Source organism: Syzygium oleosum, unplaced genomic scaffold, assembly GCF_021117445.2.
Source record: "Syzygium oleosum isolate NSW1041296 unplaced genomic scaffold, Sole_v2.1 Sole_v2.46, whole genome shotgun sequence".
In the NCBI taxonomy this organism is placed as follows: Eukaryota; Viridiplantae; Streptophyta; class Magnoliopsida; order Myrtales; family Myrtaceae; genus Syzygium; species Syzygium oleosum.
The window spans coordinates 298,531-322,649 of record NW_026607530.1 but is presented as its reverse complement, the minus strand read 5'-3'; the positions used below and the strand labels follow the sequence as shown (position 1 = coordinate 322,649).

General features: G+C 40.6%; 1 pseudogene; it reads right to left on the bottom strand.

Moving 5' to 3' along the window:
• Positions 1–2,018: 2,018 nt before the first annotated feature.
• On the bottom strand, positions 2,019–22,670 carry LOC115661753 (receptor-like protein 13; annotated as a pseudogene).
• Between the last annotated feature and the right edge of the window lie 1,449 nt (positions 22,671–24,119).

The following is a 24,119-nucleotide window of genomic DNA, read 5'->3' as shown; positions in this document are numbered from 1 at the left end:
GAGCACGTCGAACTTCATGTTCATCAGGTGTTCAATGTTTTGCCCAAGTGACTTCCAGTATTGATTTGCTTATGTCATTAGTCAATCTGAGAGTATTCTAGTGCGATTTGCATGGTTATTAGTTGACGCATCGACCCTGAGATATGATTTACTGATTTGTTGCTTGCTGGTCGAGAACCATCACGCATGAGGCCAGTCCAATCTCGGTCATTCTCATATTGGCGTCAAGCTTTGATTGTCTGCTTGATCCTGTACATGTTGAGATCTTGTCTGTCGCCTCTCGCCTTGAGTTCATGTACACCGGATTTGTTTTGCAAGAGAGAGAAGGTGAATGCGAATCGGAGCATTCGAGAGAGTTCGGATTGGGCCTTTCTGTTTCGTTGTTCTGAAGGAGCATTTATCATTAATTAAACCGCCTCGTTTAGAGTTTTCTCTACTGTTGTTTTGGATATTATGGGAATGGTGGAAGTCTCTTCTGTTGCATATCTTTCTTCGTGGCTGTTTGGGTGCACAAAATCTGCCTGATCAGTCTTTTTTATGTGCGAACTTTGGCTAGTGTCCGTGAATGCTTGTTTTGATGTTTTGGTCTCATGAGAATGCTTGCTTGCTTGACTTCAAATGCAGAATCGAATTTAGTCTTACTCTATCAATGCTACGATGGGTGTTGGATTCTCTCTCTCTTAATAATAATAATAATAATAAATAAATAAAAAGGACAAAAAAAAATCAAGTATTCATATTTAGGGACTATAATCATCCACGCCTTCTGTTTTATCCTTTTTTGAGTTTCACTCGGTGATTATTTTTTAGTAGGTTGTTTTGTTTAGCTAAATTTTGATTTTGACTCGGATTTCAAAACTAGATTGAGGGTTCATGTCCCAGAGCTCAAATAACAAGGTCACGAATAATCTTTGCCCGATTCATCCGAATACTTTCCTGCATTTTATATTTTGTCGTCTTTTTTCATGCTTGAGTGATGTGATGTGATGTTTTAAGTTTTAGCTGACGGGTTTCTGTCCCGGGGCTCAATAACAAGTGCACATATCTTCTTCGCCCGACTTGTATCGAGTTTAATTTTCGCATTTTATTTTCGTCATCTTTACTTTTGTGCTTAATATCATTTTGATGTGTGGCTTTTATTATTTTGATATTTGTTATGATTTTTGTCTCATATTACCGATTGAAAAAATGCGTTCGCAAATAACCATCATTGGGCATTTAGTAGGACGTACAAACAAGACCGCACCGCATGAATCGTGTTTTTGCAATAAAACGAATTCAAGTACCCAAATGGCGCTAATTTGATGTTAGCATAACCAAGTCCTCGAACTTATATCTCTTGTTCGTAAAAAGTGAAACGTCTTCTCACCTTCTACTTGGCTCCTAGTTGGCCCAAATAGGTTAATAGTGACTCCAAATTAGGTAGGATCTCATCGCTTAATCAAATCGAATCATCCAACAATGTGCCCGGTAGGGTGTGGAAGAACCCGTGTCGAACGAGAGCGAGCATCTCAAATAGAGGGACTGCCCGTTCCCGTTCAACATGACACTAAACCCGCTCCCTTTAAGAGAGCCGCCAGGGAGGGTTGCAACAAGTTTTCATCCCTAAGGTCGGGTTTAGGCTGCACAGCAGTGGTCTTGCAATCCATGCCTTTGTCGTCAATTTGCAGCAATTCCAGCGCCAAATCCTTTATGTTAGTAGGATTCTTGAGTAAAACCCGATTGGTTTGATGTTGCTAGTTGCACCCATAAGATAATTCACCTTTCATGTAACATTTACAAAAATTTGTGAATGATGGATTCCTTTTGATGGTTTATAAACTATTCTCTTTCAATTGTCAACCAAATCAAATCTTCGAAATTATAAATTAGCAGGACAACGAATGCAATATGAACATTCTCGGATTCAAACGTTCAAAATGCATAATCAAGACTCAAATGCTGATAATCCTATTAAACAAAGGTTCTCCACTGTTTCATCGCATTTTCCCAGCACAAAATGCTTAGACGAACAATCTTTACTGGGGAAATGATGGGATAAGCTTACGAACAAGACCTAATAGCACATACTGATAGTACGAGTTTAGGTAGAGAAAGAGAACCACCCAAAGGAGCGCCACCACATTATCCTACAAAACTCCATAAGAAGGCTTCTCTCCTAGAATCATCTTCCTTGGTATGATTAAAAGATGGCAGTGTCCCTCGTCCTTGTTTTGAGGCATCACAGCTTGTTAATGGTGGTCCACAAAGAAGAGGTTTACCTTCATAACTTGCTTCACCAAAAGTTTCAAATTGACTTTTTGGTTTTGGTGTCGTGCTTGACAAGCTGTTGTGAGCCACCCTAAAATTGACAACACGTAGAGCTCTATCAATTGTGGAGGGATTGAAGCGGTTAAGTTGTTGTAGGACAGGTCTAAGCTCTCTACGTCCATTAAATTGGAAAACGTTTCCGGGATTGATCCTATCAAATGATTATGTGACAGGTTCAATGCTCGAAACTCACTTAAGTAGCCGACCTCTGGAGGAATAAAGCCCATCAAATTGTTCCGTGAGAGATCCATTCCCGACATGAGTTTTAGAATGTTGCCCTTGTAAGATTCCAACCTACTCTTTGTCATGAAGTTTACTTCATCTAATCCATCCCTCAAGCCAGATGCGTCAGCTTCCCTATACGAAAACATCATTAAGAATCTACCCTTATGGTCGAATGATTCCCAGTAGTCTACCCAACCAGAAGATGTAGAAAATGCGTCCGTAGATTCCCCATCATTTCCAAATGTCAAATCTTTCAAACAAGAAGGAATTTTCTCATAAAGATTATTATTGGAGAGATCCAATATGCTCATATATTTCAACAAACATAGATCCAGAGGAATTGAACCTTCAAAATTGTTTCCTTGTAGGAGAAGAACCTTCAAGTTTCGAAGTGAACCGATCCAACCAGGGACCTCACTTGACAATGCATTGTGTCTAAGATCCAATGTAACTATAAATGAAGCTCTAGAAAGAAACTCAGGAAAATGCCTAGCAAGTGTGTCATTTGTTAAATGCAAAAACCTCGTATATATAACAATGGCATGGGGGGGTATATCTGGCCCAAGGTTGTTACTTGAAAGGTCTAGACGAACAAGATAATGTAAGTTGCAGATGCTCAACAGTAAAGGACCTCCTAATAAATTACTCGACAACATAAGCCCTCTCAAGTGTTGAATATCTCCAATCCAATTGGGAAGTGTTCCGGATAGAAAATTATGACTTACATCCAAAATCTGCAAGGATGGGCTATTTAATATAGTAGGTGATAAGTCCTCGATGAAACGATTTCTATCCAATTGCAAAAATGTCAAATTTGTCAAGTTAGAATACCCCAGTAGCATTTTGCCTTGCAAATTGTTGCCTGACAGTATCAATGTCATGAGTTTCGTGTGCAATCTTTAGCAAGTGTCTCTGGTATCTTTCCCGTGAAGCCATTATCCGACAAGTCCAATGTGATGTAGCTAGCAAGGATCACCTAGAGGGGGGTGAATAGGTGATCTAAAATAATTTTTAGTAATTTATGCGGAAACAAAACAAATCACGTAAGAGTCTCGAATAAAATTCGATTCAAGACGATTATATAGACTGTGCTCTTGATGTGCGTAATGTAAAGTAAGAGATAAGTGAAAGAGAATCGCAGACACAAGTTTATAGTGGTTCGCTTATAGCAAGCCTACGTCCACTCTCCTCCCACGCTTACAGCCCTACTTGGCTGGATTTCACTATGTAATCAAGAGGAATTACAACTTCTGAGTGTTAACACTCTTATGTATGATAGGACTCTCTATTTCACACAATCACTCTTACAAAGTGTCCCTCAAGATCTTAATGTTTGGCTCAGAATGACAAGAGAAAATGATTGGATTAAGCTCAAACTTTGGACTTGTTGATTCTTGATTCTGTACTTTCTTCTGCTGCTCATTGATCTCCTTAAATACTCCTCCACTTCCAAACTAGCCGTTGGACAGCACTCAGAGGATCATCTTCCAATCTTTACCTTGGACAGATTTGTATAGTGAGGATTGAGTAGCCGTTGGTTGACAGATTCTGAATCCCGCTGATTCTGGTCGCCCATACAATCAGAATCTTGGTTTCCATAAGTAGAACTTTGTCCGTTGTAATGCATTCTTGTCATGATATTTGATTGTCAATCAATTTGATTCAGATTGAAACAATCAGAACATTCCTTCTGTGAAATCCATGTCAGATCACTAGCTGTTGTGTTATGTTCGAATTTCAAGGCGTCGAAGATATTCAACGTCGCATTAGAAGAACTCACTGCGTCGCGTCAAGAATTTCTGCGTCCCGAATAATTTCTTCTGCGTCGGACGAATTTCTTCGTCTCGAATAATTTCTTCGTCTGCATCTGCATCTGAATAACTTCTGCTTCTGAATCTCAGAACTTCGATTATGTGGGTCTTCAAAAATATACTTGACAGATTGTAAAGTTTGAATAACTTTCTTCTGAACTTCCAGAATATACAGACCTGGAATAAAATTGTTCAGAATAAATATTAGATTTACAATAATACAGAAGGTTTTGTCAACCTCAAAATCAATAGGAGTTTTCCTCAACAATCTCTCCCTTTTTGATGGTGACAAAACTTTCTTTACAGATTGAATTATTTTGAAAATAAACATATTAAGCTCAATAAACACAGATTGAAATAGCAAACTCTGTTGATATCTGTGTCTTTCTTCCTTTGAGAATAACCTGTAAATCTGCATTGAAATTTCTCCCCCTTTTTGTCATCAACAAAAAGAATAGTAATAGATAGGATAATGCACTGATATTAAGAAATCAACCAGTCTAACAATAAGTATGAGAAATATTACAGACCAATTGAAAAAAATAGAGAGAAATGTTGAAAAACAGGCTATTTTTTTGGAGTACGAATCAGTTGAAAATTTTCCAATATTGAGACAGCCTCCTCAATCTTCAAACTGCATTGACCTATGGCCTTATCCATGCCGGATGAGCACATAGCAATGGCTTCCTCTAATTCCGCTTTATCTCGTCAGCTTGTCAAGTTGTTGAGCCTTGGTGTTTTCCTCAACAATTTTCTGTAGGTTCTGCAAATTTTGTTCTAGAGCAGCCTGCTTGTCTTTTATCTTGAGCAGAATAGAAAGGATGTTCTGATTTTCAGATGGCTGACCTTGGTCATTAGCTTCCTCGTGATTGTACCTCGCGGCGATTCTCGGTGGAATCTCCCCCCGAACAGTGATTGAACTTCAAACATGCTCTTCATGAATTGGTTCGACACATTGGGAACTCGGTTCAGGAACATGTTCCGGTTCCGCGTGTGACCGATTCAAAGTGTTACGCTCTCGCTTCATCATTTTCATCATGCGAAGAAGAGTTTTTCTTTTCTTTCTGTACACTTTGATTGGAGTTGGAGAATCAGTTTGCTTGCTTGCTGAACTGGTTCTTTTCCTTTGCTCCTTTTCTGTCTGAACTTTCTTGCCAACAGATTTTGCCTCTGACTTTTGAGCCTCTTTCCTTTTTACTATGTCCCTTACATCTTCAAATTTCTTCATTTTGGAGAGCATTTTTTCTCCAACAAACATAAGAGGAAGCATAGTTTCTCGCAACTCACCAGGAATAGATAAATTGAGATACATGAAGATACGAGTGATCAAAGCTCCATATGGCAGATGACCCTTATCTTTCTGTAATGCTCTGTACATATGGAATATTATGAGGTGAGGGAGAGAGAAAGATTGACCTGTCAAGATAGCCCAAATGAGCTTGATCTCTGATTTCGATAGGTCAGTTTTTGAGGCATCCTTTGGCTTTAAACAGTTTATGATGATCTTATGCAAGATCACGGATCGTTTGGATAAGTCAGAATATGAGAGATGTCTTTTTGATCCTTGAGCAAAATTCAGATTTTCAGAAGCTAGCTGAGAAGCCTCTTCAAGACTTACTGCCAATGGAGTAAAAGTGGAGTGTGTGGCTCCAATTATCCTTGCTAACTCATGCGCCTTTAAATCAACCTTCTTATCACCAACAGTAAACTGTATCCAATTTGGTGATAGAATTGAAAGATTGGAATAAAAGTAGGCAGTTAATTCAGCATAAGTGTTGGCAGATTGAAGGCAAAATTCATAAACCCCTAATTTTTCAAATAGGTTCTGTACAGAAATTCCAGCCTTCTCCAAATACTCGAAATCCACAGTTCTATTGTTCATTACTCCTCTATCAAGTAACAGCCTGTAGTACATTTGATGCGCAGTGCTTCTGAATAAGCCTCCTGTTCCAGGCAAGCCAGATGCTATTCCAACTTTTATCTCAAAATTCTCAAAAAATCATGCATCATCATCTGGAACAACAAATTTTGAAGCACTAGATGTCTTAGGGCTTACATGAACCGATTTCTTTTCAGATGGAGTTGAAGCTTCTCCAACTTTTTCTTTGCCCTTTCTGGAAGAAGTTTCTTGTGGAGTGGTGCTGGTTGGAACTTGCCCTGATTGAGTGCAGTATTCAGAATAGATTTTCACAAGGTGAGTTTCAGATCGAAGATCGTTGTCTTTCAGACAAGCACGAAGAGCCGACTCAGAGGCATTATTCCTTTTCAGCCTTTGATAATTCCCCCACACACGTTTAATGTTTATGAACCGAAAATCAGTTTTACTAGACGATTTCGGTGGAGATGAACGCTGAGGTGTTGACGCTTCAGAAGGGTCGGCATGATGATCGGATTCTGAGTCTGAAACTTCTAAAAATTCCGCCGGTGCGGTAGATTTTGAGTCTTGATTAAGAATACGAGAAGATCTTCTATGGGCCACCATCTTGACCGGCATTATGATTACCTTTGAAGACGAAAGTTTCGATCTTTTGGAAGAAGAAGAGGAGAGTCTCTGTATATCGGAAGGTTTCTGAGAGAAAAAGATCGTACTGATAGGGTTTGGAAAAGAGAAGGACGGGTTTAAACAGGAGGTTGATAACTTTTGGAAGGAAAAAGTACTTTTAGAAATTAAAAGATATCCCAAACAAGTAGGAAGAAAATATACTCTCTAAAACTTAATCAAACATAACAATATATTAGGCAGATTTTATCAGATAAATTAGAATGCATACCTGATTTGCTTCGAATTATAAAAATATCCTGCCAAAAATGACAATTATATACCCACCAAAAATTTGAATAAGGAACGTACCTTTCTTTGTGAGTCTGAAAAATGTTCAGACTGAGAATACTTGAGTCTGAACAATTTCCTGTCTATCAAACACTTCAAGAATATGGATAAGTAATGCCGCAGTTTTCTCTGATGAATTCAAATGAAGATTTATCAAGAGGTTTTGTAAATATATCAGCTAATTGATTCTTAGAATCAATAAATTGAATATTTACATCACCATTTTGAACATGATCTCGAATAAAGTGATGCTTGATTTCAATATGCTTAGCACGAGAATGAAGAATTGGGTTCTTTGTCAAATTGATTGCACTTGTGTTGTCACATTTGATTGCAACACTTGATTCTTCAATATCAAAGTCTTGTAATTGCTGCTTCATCCACAGAATCTGTGCACAGCAACTTCCCAATGCTACATATTCTGCTTCTGCTGTAGAAAGTGCAACTGTACTCTGCTTCTTTGAGTACCAGGATACCAACATATTCCCAAACAGTTGACATGTACCGGAAGTGCTTTTCCTGTCCACTTTACATCCAGCTAAATCAGCATCAGAATATCCAGTAAGAGTAAAATCTGAATCTTTGGAATACCAAAGACCTAACATTGGAACATATCCAATGTATTTGATTATTCTTTTTACTGCAGAAAAATGAGATTCCCTTGGGTCTGATTGAAATCTTGCACACATACAGACACTAAAGAGAATGTCAGGTCGAGATGCAGTTAGATATAATAAAGAGCCTATCATGCTTCTATACACCTTCTGATCAACCTTTTTACCATTTTCATCTTTGTCCAGTTTGGATGAATGAGACATAGGCATGTCTGTCTTCTTGCAATTCTGTAATCCAAATTTCTTGATAATCTCATTTGCATACTTCTCTTGGCAAATGAAAGTACCATCTTTGGTTTGTTTCACTTGAAGGCCAAGAAAGAATGATAATTCTCCTATCATACTCATCTCGAACTCATTCTGCATATTCTTTGAGAATTCCTTGCATAGCAATTCGTTAGAAGATCCAAAGATTATGTCATCAACATAAATTTGAACAAGTAGGAAATCCTTACCCTTTTTCTTAACAAATAAAGTTGTATCAACTTTACCTTTGGTAAAACCATTTTGCAGAAGAAAGTTACTTAACCTTTCATACCAAGCTCTTGGTGCTTGTTTCAGACCGTAAAGAGCCTTTTTGAGTCTGTAGACATGATCACTCTTTCTTGGTTCTTCGAAACCAGGTGGTTGTTCCACATATACTTCTTCTTTGATATATCCATTCAGAAAGGCACTTTTCACGTCCATCTGAAATAATTTAAAGTTATGGAAATAAGCATAAGCTAATAGTAGCCGAATGGCTTCTAACCTTGCAACTGGTGCATATGTTTCATCATAGTCTATGCCTTCTTCTTGAGAATAGCCTTTTGCAACCAATCTTGCTTTGTTTCTTGTAACTTTCCCTTTGTCATCCAGTTTGTTTCTGAATACCCATTTTGTTCCAATTACTGGATGATTTTTGGGTCTTGGCACAAGCTCCCATACTTTATTGATTCTGAACTGCTGAAGTTCCTCCTGCATAGCATCGATCTAGCTTTCATCTGATAAAGCTTCACCAACTTCTTTTGGCTCTATTTCTGATATCAAAGCCAAGTTGCTGATGTTCTCTTTGTGTTTGGATCTTGTCTTGATACCATCTTCTATTTCTCCAATAACGAGGTTCTTCGGATGACTGGATTTGTGTTTCCAGTTTTTGTCATATTTTTCCTTCTGAAAATCTGCAGACTCTGAACTTTCTGGTTGAGTCTGTATTATATCTTCTTTGCCTTCTGATACTGATTTTTGATGATCTTCTGATAATTCTTGAATGTTGGGAGATGGTTCAGATTCATCTCTGTGAGTCTGAATGTTTTCTTCAAACCTCACATTCATTGATTCTTCAACAGTCTGAGAGTTCTTGTTGTAGACTCTGTATGCTTTACTTGAAGTTGAGTATCCAAGAAAAAAACCTTCATCTGCTTTCTCATCAAACTTTCCAGTGCGGTCATTTGGATTTTTCAGAATATAGCATTTACAACCAAACACTCGAAAATATGAAATGTTGGGCTTTCTACCTTTGTAGAGCTCATAAGGGGGTTTTCTCAAGAATGGGTCCGAGAAAAGCTCGTAATGATATAGCATCTTTGTAAAAACGCATCCGCCCGTAAATAAAAGGAATTTTGCTTTCAATCAGCAAAGTTCTTGCCATTTCTTGCAAAGAACGATTTTTCCTTTCCACAACACCATTTTGTTCTGGTGTATAAGGAGTAGAAAAATTGTGTTGAAAGCCATTTTCTTCACAAAAATCTGAAAAACTTTGATTTTCAAATTCTCCCCCATGATCAGTTTTAATGCAGGAAATGGAATAGCCCATTTCATTCTGAACTCTTTTTGCAAATTTTGAAAAATATGAAAATGCTTCATTTTTATGAGCAAGAAAGAACACCCAAGTAAATCTTGTGAAGTCATCAACAATGACTAAATAATATTTCTTACCACCAATACTTTGTGTTCTGGTTGGTCCAAATAGGTCCATATGAAGAAGCTGCAAAGCACGATCAGTGGAAACATGATGTATAGACTTGAAAGAACTTCTTACTTGTTTTCCTAGAGTGCGGGCATTGCATAACTCGTTTTCTTGTATTTCAAATACGGTAGACCTCGAACCGGTTTCTTGTTTGAGATCTTTGAGATTTGTTTCATACTGATATGCCCCAATCTTCTATGCCATAGATCTTCATCCTCTTTGATTGAGATCAAGCAATGAGTGGATTTTGGATTGACATCTAGAAGATAGATATTGCCATGTCTTCTCCCTGTAAATGTTTGAGAAGAATCTTTGCTTGTCCCTGAGCATGTATCTTCTTGAAAGTTGATTCTGAAACCTGTATCACATAGTTGGCTTATGCTTATCAAATTGTAGTTGAGTCCTTTTACCAATGAGACATCATTGATTGTAAGTCCTCCAATTTCAACTGTTCCTTTGCCAACGATTTTTCCTTTGGTATTTCCTCCAAAGGATACTTTTCCACCATTCAGATTGTGTAGATCAACGAATATACTTGGATCTCCTGTCATATGTCTAGAGCATCCACTGTCTAGGTACCACTTCCTTTTTCTCTTTGTGGTAACCTCAATCTCCACTTTGGGATCTGAATCTGAGTCTGAGTCTGACTTAGCCATTAGACAGAAATCTTCATCACTGTCTTCACATTCTGTGTCACTCCAGGTTTCTGCTTTTAAGGCCTTCTTTGCTTTTTCAAACTTGGTCTTCTTTTTCAGAAGTGGACAATTTGGCTTGATATGTCCACGTTTCTTACAGTGAAAGCATATAACATCCTTCGATCTTTCTGTCTCATCGAAAGATTTCTTTTTCTCAAAAGGCTTCTTACCTCTGAGGTTTCTTCCTTTGATCTTCATTTTCTTATACTTCTTTATAAAGAGAGCTAGTTCTTCATCATCAACGTCTTCATCTTCAGAATCTGCATCAGAATCAATGTTAGTCTTCAAAGCAATTGATTTATTACCTTTGGATTCAATCTCCTCATTTCGTTTCTCAGTCTCATATGATTGAAGAGTTCCAATCAACTCATTCACTGATAGAGGCTTGATTCTTTGCGTCTCTCGAAGAGATGTTTTGATGTTGTCCCACTGATTTGTCAGTCCTCTCAGAAGTTTGTTGACTTTCATTGCATCTGGAACTGGTTGTCCTTGATAAGCAAGACCATTTACTATATCAGTAAACCTGTCATACAAATCAGCAATTGATTCTCCAGGCTTCATTTTGAAAGATTCATATTGACCAAGCAGAAGATTGATTTGAGTTTCCTTGGCTCGATCTGTTCCTTCATAAGTAATAAGGAGAGTATCCCAGATTTCCTTAGCTGATTCACAAGCAGCAATTTTTTTATATTCAATAGGTGATAAGGCACAATAAAGAAAATAAATTGCTTTGGAATCTAAGGTTTCTCTTTTGGATATCTCAGTTTGAGATAATGGAGGATCTGCTGCTTTGCTTGCATCTACCTTTTCTTTTGAATCAGAAGACTTTGGATTGACACCTCTGATGATGACATCCCATTGCATGTGATCAATTGACTTTATGAATGCCTTCATCTTATTCTTCCAGACACTATATTCCTTGCCATCGAAATATGGTGGTCTGTTGTTGCTCTCTCCTTCAATGAGCCCTGGAGCACCATAGCTAGCCATATAGATCGTTAGCTCAGAAGTAAGACACTTCAATAAATGAGCAACCTAGCTCTGATACCAATTGATGTAGCTAGCAAGGATCACCTAGAGGGGGGTGAATAGGTGATCTAAAATAATTTTTAGTAATTTATGCGGAAACAAAACAAATCACAGAAGAGTCTGAATAAAATTCAGATTCAAGACAGATTATATAGATCGTGCTCTTGATGTGTAGAATGTAAAGTGAGAGATAAGGGAAAGAGAATCTCAGACACAAGTTTATAGTGGTTCGGCTTATAGCAAGCCTACGTCCACTCTCCCACGCTTACAGCCTACTGGCTGGATTTCACTATGTAATCAAGAGGAATTACAACTTGTGAGTGTTAACACTCTTATGTATGATAGGACTCTCTATCTCACACAATCACTCTTACAAAGTGTCCCTCAAGATCTTAATGTTTGGCTCAGAATGACAAGAGAAAATGATTGGATTAAGCTCAGACTTTGGACTTGTTGATTCTTGATTCTGTACTTTCTTCTGCTGCTCATTGATCTCCTTAAATACTCCTCCACTTCCAAACTAGCCGTTGGACAGCACTCAGAGGATCATCTTCCAATCTTTACCTTGGACAGATTTGTATAGTAAGGATTGAGTAGCCGTTGGTTGACAGATTCTGAATCCCGCTGATTCTGGTCGCCTATACAATCAGAATCTTGGTTTCCATAAGTAGAACTTTGTCCGTTGTAATGCATTCTTGTCATGATGTTTGATTGTCAATCAATTTGATTCAGATTGAGACAATCAGAATATTCCTTCGTGAAATCCATGCCGGATCACTAGCCGTTGTGTTATGTTCTCGAATTCAACGTCGAAGATATTCTCAGTCCGCATCGAAGAACTCCCCGCGTCTGCGTGCCGAAGAATTTCTGCGTCCGAATAATTTCTTCTGCGTCGACGAATTTCTTCGTCCGAATAATTTCTTCGTGCATCTCGCATCTCGAATAACTTCGCATCTCGCATCCGAATAACTTCGCTTCGAATCTCGTGAACTTCGATTATGTGGGTCTTCAAAAATATACTTGACATATTGTAAAGTCTGAATAACTTTCTTCTGAACTTCCAGAATATACAGACCTGGAATAAAATTGTTCAGAATAAATATTAGATTTACAATAACACAGAAGGTTTTGTCAACCTCAAAATCAATAGGAGTTTTCCTCAACACAATGTATCGAGTAGCTTCATATTGCCCATTGAGGGAGGGATTCTACCTTTCAATAGGTTGTTTGATAGGTTCAGATAACTCAAATTCGGGAGGATAGAGCCAATCCGAGATGGAAGCTCCCCTTCAATAATATTAGCAGACACATCGAACCACAACAAGTTGACAAGATTCAAACTGGAGGGCAAGTAAAAGCACCCGACAAATTATTGCTTGTGAGTTTGAACAGTGTAAGATTTACATTGTTGTCTAATAGCAAATTTGGGAAATTTCCTATCATTTCAGTGTTGCTAAGTTGAACATTTCTAAATTCATACTGTTCTTTCATAAAGCTGGGAATTACGCCATTTGCATCTTTGTTGAGCACATAGTTTGATAAACCAAAATCCTTCATTTGAAATGAAGGAAACCAAGTGGGCTCTTCCATATTTACTTCCAGATGATTGCGGTTGTTGAGGAGGTGGAATATCTTAAGGTTAGAATTATTGGCTAGGGAAGCAAGAGAAAGTGAGCCTTCAAAAGCATTTCCAGAAAACACAATATATTCAAGTGACTTGAGATTATAGAGGAGACATGAAGGAATGGCCTCGCTGAAGTTGTTATATTGAACATCAAGCACAAGGAGTGAGGTCATATTGCATAAGCATGAAGGAAAAGGACCCCAAAATCCATTACCACTTATGTCCAACTCTTCAAGGTTCCTCAATACGCACAAGCCTATCGTATTGAACACTGCAAATATGAGATCCGTATCCCTACATTGCTGAACTCTTTCAAAACCTCATCATAAACAATTATTTTTAAACATATAATATATGAGTGTTTCAGTATAGAATCTATACATACATAAACAATTATTCTTAAACATATATTATCAACGTATGTACAATTTTATTAGAGAGTTATGCATAAGAATATACGAAAATATATTGTTTAGGAACTTATGACCAAAGTATGCATAAGAATTAGACATGTAGAATAAGCGATTTGTTAGGATTAAATATTTGCTAAAGCGACCATAAAAAATTACTAGGTTAAACTCTTAAATGAGCTGCCCATAACTCAATCTCATGTGAGTTTTACCCCAATATAAAAACATTTTTTTACCAAAATATGCATTGTTCTATTAGATAATTATGCATAAGAATATACAAAAATATAATGCTTACAAACTTATTATGAGAGTATGCATAAGAATTACAGACATGTAATTAGAGATTTGCTAGGATGAAACATTTACTAAAATGATCATAAAAGGCAAATTATAGGGTGAAGCTTGCACGTGAGAGTGCCTCGTGGCTCAATCTTGTTGGAGTTTTACCGATTTACAAGTGTATATGAATCCAACTACTAAGTAAACATAGTACTTGTGGTTAATTTAACCAAATATTAAGAAAGTATGACATTTATTGGTTGCAATATGTGGTAAACCATAATAATTTTTTTCAAAAAGAAATGGTGTTTGTTATAGATATTTGTCACGCCCCGAACCCCAACGAGCTCGCGACACCCCTTCGATGGTCGTATTGAATGCGACGTCCCATGACGCGTCGCCGACCCAAACGAAACACGCGAAGACAAACACAAGTGGAAGCGGAAATAAAACAACCCAGACAAAAGATAATGATAGAGGGATAGCACAAAACAATAATTTCATTTACGCCATAACAGCCCAGGCTACTAACAAATAAACCACGTTCAGCAAAAGGGGACAGTGATTGGATAGTCTACTTCACTATACAAAGGGGGGCATACAAGAAGGGAAGCAACATTGATGTCCACTACCACTTCCGATCTCCAAATTGCATATGACGACTGTTCGCCACTTCAAGCTTGAAAATGTTTAATAACGAGAATAAGATAAATCTCAATAAGCAGACAAACTAAACCCTACCTAGACTAATGTGTACTCGAACAAGTCTCAACATGCAATCTAATCATCGAGCGCCAACTCTGCATTTTAGTCAAATTACTATAAGTAATAATATTCCAAGAACACATCACAATCACTCGAGCGTCATACACACGTGCGTTTACCCAATTCAATCAAGCACATTCCACATGCATGTCCATCCAACTATCCACGACTCGCATAAACACACCTCAGGTCTTTTTCCACAGCCCGCGTCAACACACCTCAGGCCCATTCTCACAGCCCGCGTCAACACGCCTCAGGCCCTTTCTCACAGTCCACGTCAACACGCGTCAGGCTCTTTCTCACAGCCTGCACAACACGCCTCAGGCTCAACTTTCTTTCCAATGACCTGCGTAAACATGTCTCAGGCCCAACTTTCCTTCCACTGATCCGTGTAAACACGCCTCAAGCCATTCAGACAAGCACATACGCCACATTATTCAATTAATTATCACGTCTTTCACATAATTAAATATCACGCAACCATTTCCAAATGACCACAACACAATTCGCCATACTTACGCCAAAGAGGCCACAATTCCACTAATTAAAGTCACACTCGCACACTCACAATCGGTCAATCAAGGTCAGCCGTTACTCATCATCAAATCATCACGTGAGCACACAATATCAAGCATTAAATCAGCCTGTAATTCAAATAACCACTAGCCACACTTAGCTCGCCATTCCGATACAATAAGGCCCACATTTTACTCCAAAACTTGTCCAATATTAGTCCACCGGGCTAGCTTATGTCCCGGCCCGTGACAACCCCTAACTCGGCCGTAAAACCAGCCCAACAACTCGCCCTATGACAGCCCCAAATCAACCTCTACATCAGTCACATATAAACAACACGAACCATCGCCAAATCGGACATTTAATCACACACGAATAATCAATAAACTTGACATAAATTTCCAGCATTATATGACCTCCAGACCAGCCACAAAACCAGCCCTAAACCGCCTCGGTTCAGCCCACACTTCAACCCCAATCACCCACCCCGAACCAACCACCGTTTACTTCACTAATCCGCACCAAAACAGCCACCAAAACCATGCTGAATGGCCCACGGCAGCCACCATATCCACTATATTCAGCCCACACATGAACCCCTAAATGAGTCTAGCAATACCCATCATCCGAAGTCGATATTAGGAAGTTGCTTACCTCAATCCGAAACAAGAAAACCGGACAAGGGCAGCGGAGAAAGAAGCCGAAGCAGCCACGTCGTCGCCGAGACAGCACAGCCGAGCGGCGGCTGGGACGATGGGCAGGGAATGGGGCTGAAGCAGCTGTGTCGTCGCCGGAACGGCAGGGGCAACGACTGCTTGGCTGGACGGCGAAGAACAGAGCCAGCAAGGGCGGCGGCAAGAAACAGGAGAAGGGCAGATGGCCGGAGCAGGGGGGACAGCACGGTGGTGGCCACAGTAGCGCCGGTGGTAGCAGGGGCGGCGACAGAGAAAGGGAAGGATGGGATGGTGGTGGCGAGCCGGTGAGGGCAGCGGCAGCCGAGACGGCGGCGCACGGCGATGGCTGGCGAGGCGGAGCAGTTGGGGGGTAAGCCGAGCAGGGAAGGGGAATCGGGGTCTCGCCGGAGCGAAGCAACGGCAACGCGGCGGCGACGGCACGAGATGGACGGCGGCCACGGCGGGCGGCGCGGCGAAGGACGAGTTGCGGTAGCTGCTGGTCGAGCGTCCACGAAGAGGAGAGGAGGAAGAAGAAATAGCTTGGTCCGAGGAGAACAGCGGCCGGCGGACGGCGGCCCGGGCTGGGACGAGCGGCCGGACGGCGGCTACGGGGGCGGCAGCATGCGCGGCGGGTTTGGCGAGCCAAGCGGGTACAGTCGGGCGGCGGCGCGGAGGAGGAAGGGGGGAGGGCTCGGCTGAAACCGAAGGAAGAGAGAGGGGGGAAACAAGGACGAACGTGAGAGAGGGGAGAGGGTAAAAAGAAACGAGCGGGAGAGAGAGAGCACAAAAAGTCAACAACTGTGACATTCCGAATTTTGGCCCATTTTTGGGGTTTATAAAACGTGTAATTCGTCAGTGCGCTTATAATAGAATTTCGCCCGGGAACTGATCACTCTTGGGTTCTTGTTTTTAAAAATAGAAATTTTGCTAGAATCGCACTCGATCGGATTTGGCCGTTATTTAGACCCCGAACTTGGCAGTCAATTTCCGGGAGTTTCGGGACAAAATAAATTGGACGGTGTCAATATTATCGTAGCCAGCGTTGAGATTGTCAGGAACAATGGAAAAATAGGAGTTTTTGACCGGGTGCGAATTTGGACTAGTAGACCCCCTCGCTATAGTTTGATTTAATTAATTCGGCCTTTGTCCCTTTTTATATGCGAGGCTTATTTTGGACCGGTAGATCGCTTTCGGTTTTGAATTTGGGTGATCGGATTGCATTTAATATTTGAATCGTGACCGTTAAATCGATATTTAGTTTGAACCGTGTCCGTTGATTCGCGCTCGAGGATAAATATTAACTTTTCTCTCTCTTTCTCTCTCCTCTCTCCTCTGCCGCGCCGCCCGTCCCCTCCCCCGCGCACGTTTTTCTCTCTCTCTCTCTCTCTCTCTGCCGTGCACGTTCCCCCATACACGTCCCTTCTCCCCCCGCATGCCGACCAACTCCCCGACACCCCTCTCTCCTCTCTCTCCTCCTTTTCTCTCTTCTTCTTCTTCTTCTTCTTCTTCTTCTTCTGGCGTCTCGGTTCTGTTCGCTTCGCTCGAGCCCGCCGGGCGCCGCGCGATCGCGACCGAGCTCGCCGTCCGTCCCGCCGCCTCACCGTCCGCCGGCCACCGCCCCAACCGATCGCTTCTCTCTTCTCTCTGCCTCCGCCCCAACTCGCAGCCCGAGCTTGCCGTTCGTCCCACCGCTGCGAGCTCGCTCGCCGGGCCGCCAAGAGCTCGCCGCCGCTTCTTGCCGCGGCGACACGCAGCCTCGCCCGCCCCGCCCGGCCGAGCCCCGCCACCCCTGCCTTCTTTCTCTCTCTCTCTCGTCTCTCACCTTCGCCCTCCCCACCTTAGCCGCCTTCTTCCCCTCCTCCCTTCTTGCTGTCCAGCTCGTCGCCGGTCGCGGCCGCCGCCGTCGCTGCCGCCACCGCCCTGCCGGCCAGCCCGGCCCGGCCCGGCCAGGCCAGCCCGGGCCGTAGCCGGCTCGTCGCCCACGCGACCAAGCCGCGCGCCCGTCGCCATGCCCGTGCACTCGTGCCCGTTGCTTGCGCCCGTGCCCGTTCCCGCGCCCGTGCCCGTTCTCGTGCCCGTGCGTGTGCCCGTGGCCGAGCCCGTGGCCGGGCCTTGTGCCCGTGGCCGAGGGCTGTGCCCATGGCCGAGCACCGTGGCCGAGCCCCGCGCCCGTCGCGCCCTTGCCTGCGCCGAGTGAGACACTGTTCACTCGGGCCATTTTAGGCCCGAGCCGACTTTTACCGAGCCAAACTTAGGTAAGTGACTTCCTAAACCCTACCTAGTACTTTGGGTATTATTAGACTTGTCCATGGGGTAATTAGTACCGGTTTAGGGGCTTAACGTGGATTGTGGGCAATTTTTGTACGTGCTTAATTGATAGTTTAAATTGTGAGAAGTGTGGGGCTTAATTAATGACTAATTATGGTGGGCTAATTGATAATATTGTAGTGGCATTCATGGGTGGACTTGATGTTCGTATGTGGTAGGTATAAATGATGGATTTGTGGGCAAGTGTGATGGACTGTGATGTGAGTCTGATTTGTACGTGGGTATTTCATCGACTTGTCTCGGGTTTAGAACGGCTAGGGCGTGTTTCATCTAATTATATTATTTTATAATTTTGCTACTTGAATTTGATTAAATAATATGCTCGATTGGATAATTGCGTGTGGCCGACTTGAACGTCGGGTTTGTGGATTGAGGTGGCGAATTGTGAATTGGACTGAGTTGTGATTATGGGCTGTTGATGCAATTGGCGTGAAATTGATTTAATTGATTGGCGTGTGCTTGCCTTGTCGATTTTAAGCCCGGATCGATCGGAGGGCTACGGACTTGGGACGTGTTGACGGCGGTCCGTGTGAAGGCTTGACTGGCCGGTGTGCCAAATGGAAAGACGGACTTGGGACGTGTTGACGGCGGTCCGTGTGAAGGCATGAATGGTCGATGTGCCAAATGGATGCGGGCTTGAGACGTGTTGACGGTGGCCCGTTAAAGGTGTGATTGGACCGGGACGTGTTTACGTCGGTCATGGGAATTGATTGAATAGTGTGGCTTGGGACGTGTTGACGGCGGCCCACTTGGAATTGATTGAATGATATGGCTTGGGACGTGTTGACGGCGGCCATTGGAATTGATCGAATTGTGAGGCTCGTGTGACTGTGAGAATGAATTTGAGGCGCAGTGGCGCGGGTAGTGAGAAAGATGTTCGGACACGCATGTGATTTGAGTGTGATTGAATTGGCTGGTTGAGCGTGTGACTGAATTGGCTGGTTGAGCGTGTGACTGATTTGGCTGGTTGAGCGTGTGACTGAATTGGCTGGTTGAGCGTGTGACTGATTTGGCTGGTTGAGCGTGTGATTTAATTGACCGAGTTGAACGTGTGGTTGCTTGGGTCATGGTTGAATGCGAGTGAAATTGCGTGTGCCGAGTGACCGTGATATGATGATGAACTATTCTTGCATTATCTTGTTTGGACGATATGCGGGGTTGGCTCGTGATTCGAGACGAGGTAAGGCTGGTTGTATGAAATTGATTATGTTGTCCGGTGATCGTATGTTAGACTTGTCTGGGTACGCATTGGCCTACGTGGGGTATAGGGGGCTGCTTATTGAGACTCGTTCTCACGGTTATTATATAACCATTTCAGATCCGCGACCGTAAGTGATGGGAGACGCTGCAAGGGTGTCTCGGAGATCAAGGACGGGTCGAGTGTCCCGTATTTTGAGTCTCCCCTTTTGTAGAGGAGTTAAGTTCGCGAACCATTGTCCCTTTTGATGAGCATTGTATGTATTTGCCAAGTGTAGGAATTACAGTTATTATTTTGTGCTATTGTTACCCCTTGTCATTATTAATTGTCCGGGTTGTTTCTATTTGCTTCCGCGCGTGCCTAATCTCTGATGTTTGGGTTGGGTCGGCGACGCGTCCTGGGACGTCGCGTTCAATGATCGACCATCGCGGGATAATCGCGCGCTCGTAGGGTGCGGGGCGTGACAACAACCCACTCAGGTGCAACTCAAGGGCTCACGATTGATCTTGTTGGGCGAGTTAGATCCAAGGGTCATGAAAAATTCCGAATTTTAAAATAAAAGAAAAGACTAAATAGATACTAAATAAAATAAATCCAGAGAGAGGTATACTGGTCAAAATCCGCACCCGATCCAAATTTCACTTTTCGATAATTCCGGGCAATATCGACGCTGGTCACAATAATATCGACACCGTTCAATTAAATTCGTCATGAAACTCCGAGAAATTCGACACCAAAGTCCGGGCTCTAAATAACGGTCAAATTCGATCGAGTGCAATTCTAGCGAAATATCTAATTTAAAAATAACCCAAGAGTGATCAATTCCGGGCGAAATTTTATTATAAGCGCACTGACGAAATACACGTTTTATAAATCTAAAAAATGGATCGAAATTTGGAATGTCACAATATTTAGATATCTTTCTTTATTTTCCATATCTCTCGATGTTGCATGTATCTAGGAAATTCTCCATATCTCCATTTTCATTGTGCAAATGTTACCTTAATAATCATCTAATAAAACCTATAAATAAACTCATGTACTCTTCGTTATGAGATACAATAATATACATAATTTACAAATATTACACATTTATTTTCTGCTTCGTTCTTATCTGTGTCTTTAATGTTTCTATATCTCAGTATCCATGTACCAATTCGTTATAGTTTACTTTTGAGTTTTGAGAAAGGCCCTCCTGCCTAACCATATTGCCCTCACTCCAGGAGCTAGGAGCCATTTATGAAATAGTATCTTGTTATCATGTTTTGTATGCATTATAAAAAATGGAAAGATGGACCATATGATGGCTCCAAGGATCACGATACGTCAAATCAAGTAATATACGTAGTATTTCAAACATGACAATCAAATGGATAATCTATCCCCCTAGCTAAAATTTACTAAACTTATGAAGAAAAATATTGCACTACTATTGATGAATCATATACACAGTAATGGTAATGATAATGTTGAAGAAACTGGATATGCAGGAAGAAATAAAAAAAAAATAAGAGGGTAAAAGAATGAAATAGTTATACTACAAGAATTATTTCAAAAATTGTTCATTCTATGTGGCTATTTTAGAGGGAAAAAATCTATGTTTGATATATTTCTATCAATAGAATCAAACAAAATTTCACAACATATGAAAAATCAAAGGTTTATGAAACGCAATAATTCTACTAATAACACTTGCAATCCCTGAAGTTTGGCCATCAATCTATAAACTTTAAATATTGCTTGATTATGATTTCTAATTAACTCTTGCATTTAATTTGTTTATGATTCTTTTACAAAATTTGGGCTCCTTCAGTATATTGTTATTTCGCATTGTTTATATCTTTTTAGCAGTAAGTCGCAGTTTACTTATGGCTTCAATAGACATTTAACTTAGCCCTCACTGGGATTAAGTTATTTGAAGAAAAAGTGCAGCCAAAATATGATCTCCGAAGGATGTCGAATATAATGCAGTCATGCCCTTTATGCTCAAGACAATCTTACCTTATCTTATTCTAAAAAGGCGATAGGTTACCAATAATGATAAACGTAAGTGATCTTCAAAGAAGTAGCTTCCAATAATTTCGAAGCATTCAATCCACAATATCTGATGGCTAAGGCCTTAAGAGATGTTATCCTCATGATGTCTACGAGGGCATCATTGACCAAATTGTTAAAAGAAAGCTCCAACACCTCCAGACTCACACCTGTGATTGACAAAAGGTTCTCAATATCTGATGGTATGTATCAAGGCATGGTCTTCTATTTTACATGTACCTTCAAGCTGATTGGAAGACACATTATGGGCCTTCGTTGAAGTTTGCTTGTACAGTGAGGGGACTCGTTCTAGGTGATTGAAAGATAGATCTAGCTGCTTCAATTTCTTCAGGTGGAACGTTCCGTTCAAATCTAATTTTGAAAATATCCGCGAATAATGATTAATTAATTATCTACATATATTAGGTGTCTAATTATCTTCAATTTTTCAAGAATACTATATGATTATGATGAGGAGGATACATTTATAAGCAGAAACCGGTTGGTCCAACATATCCAAGTATAAAAAAAAAAGTCCTCATCACATGACTTTGTAAACCAAGTCCATAATCAAATTACTTATAATCTTAACAATATCTATTAGACATGGTTCTAGCAGAGGTGAGAGAACATTCAATCATGTGCTCCCCGTGACATTTGACTTTACCTCTATGATGGCAAAAAAGTCGGCATTTCACAAATCATTGCTTACTAAGTTAATTGTATATTTGCTCTTCGGAATAATCCTCCTCCTGGAGATGAGTCTCCTAATTAATTTATGATATGTGCAATCAAATGCTTTAAGAACTGCATCATTTCTGCAATCTTGTATGACATTCTTTAGTATTCAAACACGGTGAGTAAACGATTATTTTGAACATATTTGGAAAAGGAAAAATGAAACAAATAACTAAGAGAGAGAGAGAGAGAGAGAGAGAGAGAGAGAGAGATTCACCTGAGAGAGAATTATGACTTAAATCCAACACTTGAAGTTCCTCTAGAGGAAGGAATAAAGAGGTGTGAATAACCCAAGGCCAAGGCGCTTCCCAATTGCGCACAATAAATTTCCCAGTGTGTACCATTCAAATATAGTTGAGTCACTCGTGAAGAGGTATCATCGTACATGATGCATTCCCAGTCGCAACAGTCACCATCGCTGTCTCGTCAAGACGGAAGAGAAGACCCATTCGGGTGGTTGAAGGCGGCCTTAATCTTGAGAAGTGCATTCCTCTCTTCTTACAAGCAACTCCTGCTTCCACTTCCCATCAATACCAACAACACCCAAGTCCACGAACACAATAAAAGACACTTCATGTTTATACGGTGTTTTGTGGGTTATATGTTTCTCTGCTTCACCATGTGGAAACTGACAAGGGTCATCTACTTATTTTATATGTGCAGAGTCTTTCCCTTTCGAGTGATTTTCTCGTTGGGCAAACTCAAGTCTTCTGGAGCCAATTTCACGGAACACGTGACTTGACCCAGAACTTCCCCAAAAGAGAGAGACGAAAATAATAAGATGAATATTATAAATTGATAAAAAATGATTATTAGCAAATCGACAAAAAAAAAAGTTACGAGTGATTTCACTAAAGTGATAAAGAAAAAAATACGTTCCCAAGTATCATTCCTGAATAAAATGAGATAAATAACTAAGACTTGATGCTGATAAATTTTTAGTATAGGTGTTGTTTTATCAAGAAATATCACATAATTGGCTTTTGTTTCAACTCGTTGAAGAAAAATGAGAAAACTTCGTTCAATTTGATAACGCGATCAACACAATACTGATCAACATTCAAGATATTTTATATTTAACTTGAAGTATCAATGAATGCAAAATCGGTTAACTATCAATCCTTTAGAATAATATAAAAAATATATATAGTCTTAAACTCCTGGTTAGAATCTTTTTAGCCGCCACGCCACAACAGAAGCAGATCCATTCGGGTTGTGTAAGGCTGATTTAAACAACTTCCACTTCAGCTTCCACTTCCCTCCAACATCGACACCATCCAAAAGTCCACCTGCACATGCTTAGTACAATTGGACGACACTTAATTTTCTGCTGGGGAACCTCTTCAAGTCAAAGATGCAACACATCTCATCCTCCCACCCGGTCATTAATGCTTGTCATGACCCAGAAATTTTCCAAGGAAAAGTATGCAAAGCATTTTTCTCGTTATGTTGAGAATTAAAGACATGAAAATGATAGAGGAGAAGGCAGACACCACAGTTAATTCAATCGCTGTGACATAAAACCAATCAAGGTTCGTCGTGGAAATTGAATGTTCAATAATAACAGCGGATACAAGAGCGTATGTGGAAATCTATTTAGTTTATTGTGAGGTTCGCAGATCATTTGCGCTCAATGAATGTGATCCATTACATTATGTGGGTCCTATATTGAATAACTTGATTTATTAGTTAGAAGGCATTGATTTTATTATGTTCTGGGTCCATGTGCAAAAGTTATTCTAAATCTTGTCCATAAATAAGAATAAGTGCGCTAGAAGTCTTAAACTTGTCGCAAAAGTACAATTGAATCCTTAAACTTTCAAAAAATTCAACCAAGTCTTAAAATTTGTTAAATCGGTGTAATCAAATCCCTCAGTAAACTCGTCTCGTAAAAGTGCAATCAACTCCTTAAACTTTCAAAAAATACAACAAATTCTTAAAATTTGTTAAATTAGTGTAATCAAATCCTTCAGTTAACTCTATCTAGTTTCACTAACGAAAAATGCTAACGTGACTTTTTTTTCTATTACTTTCCTAAGAAAGCGTGGCATCGATGTGGTGTCTGTCAAGCACCATATCGGGAAGAAACTT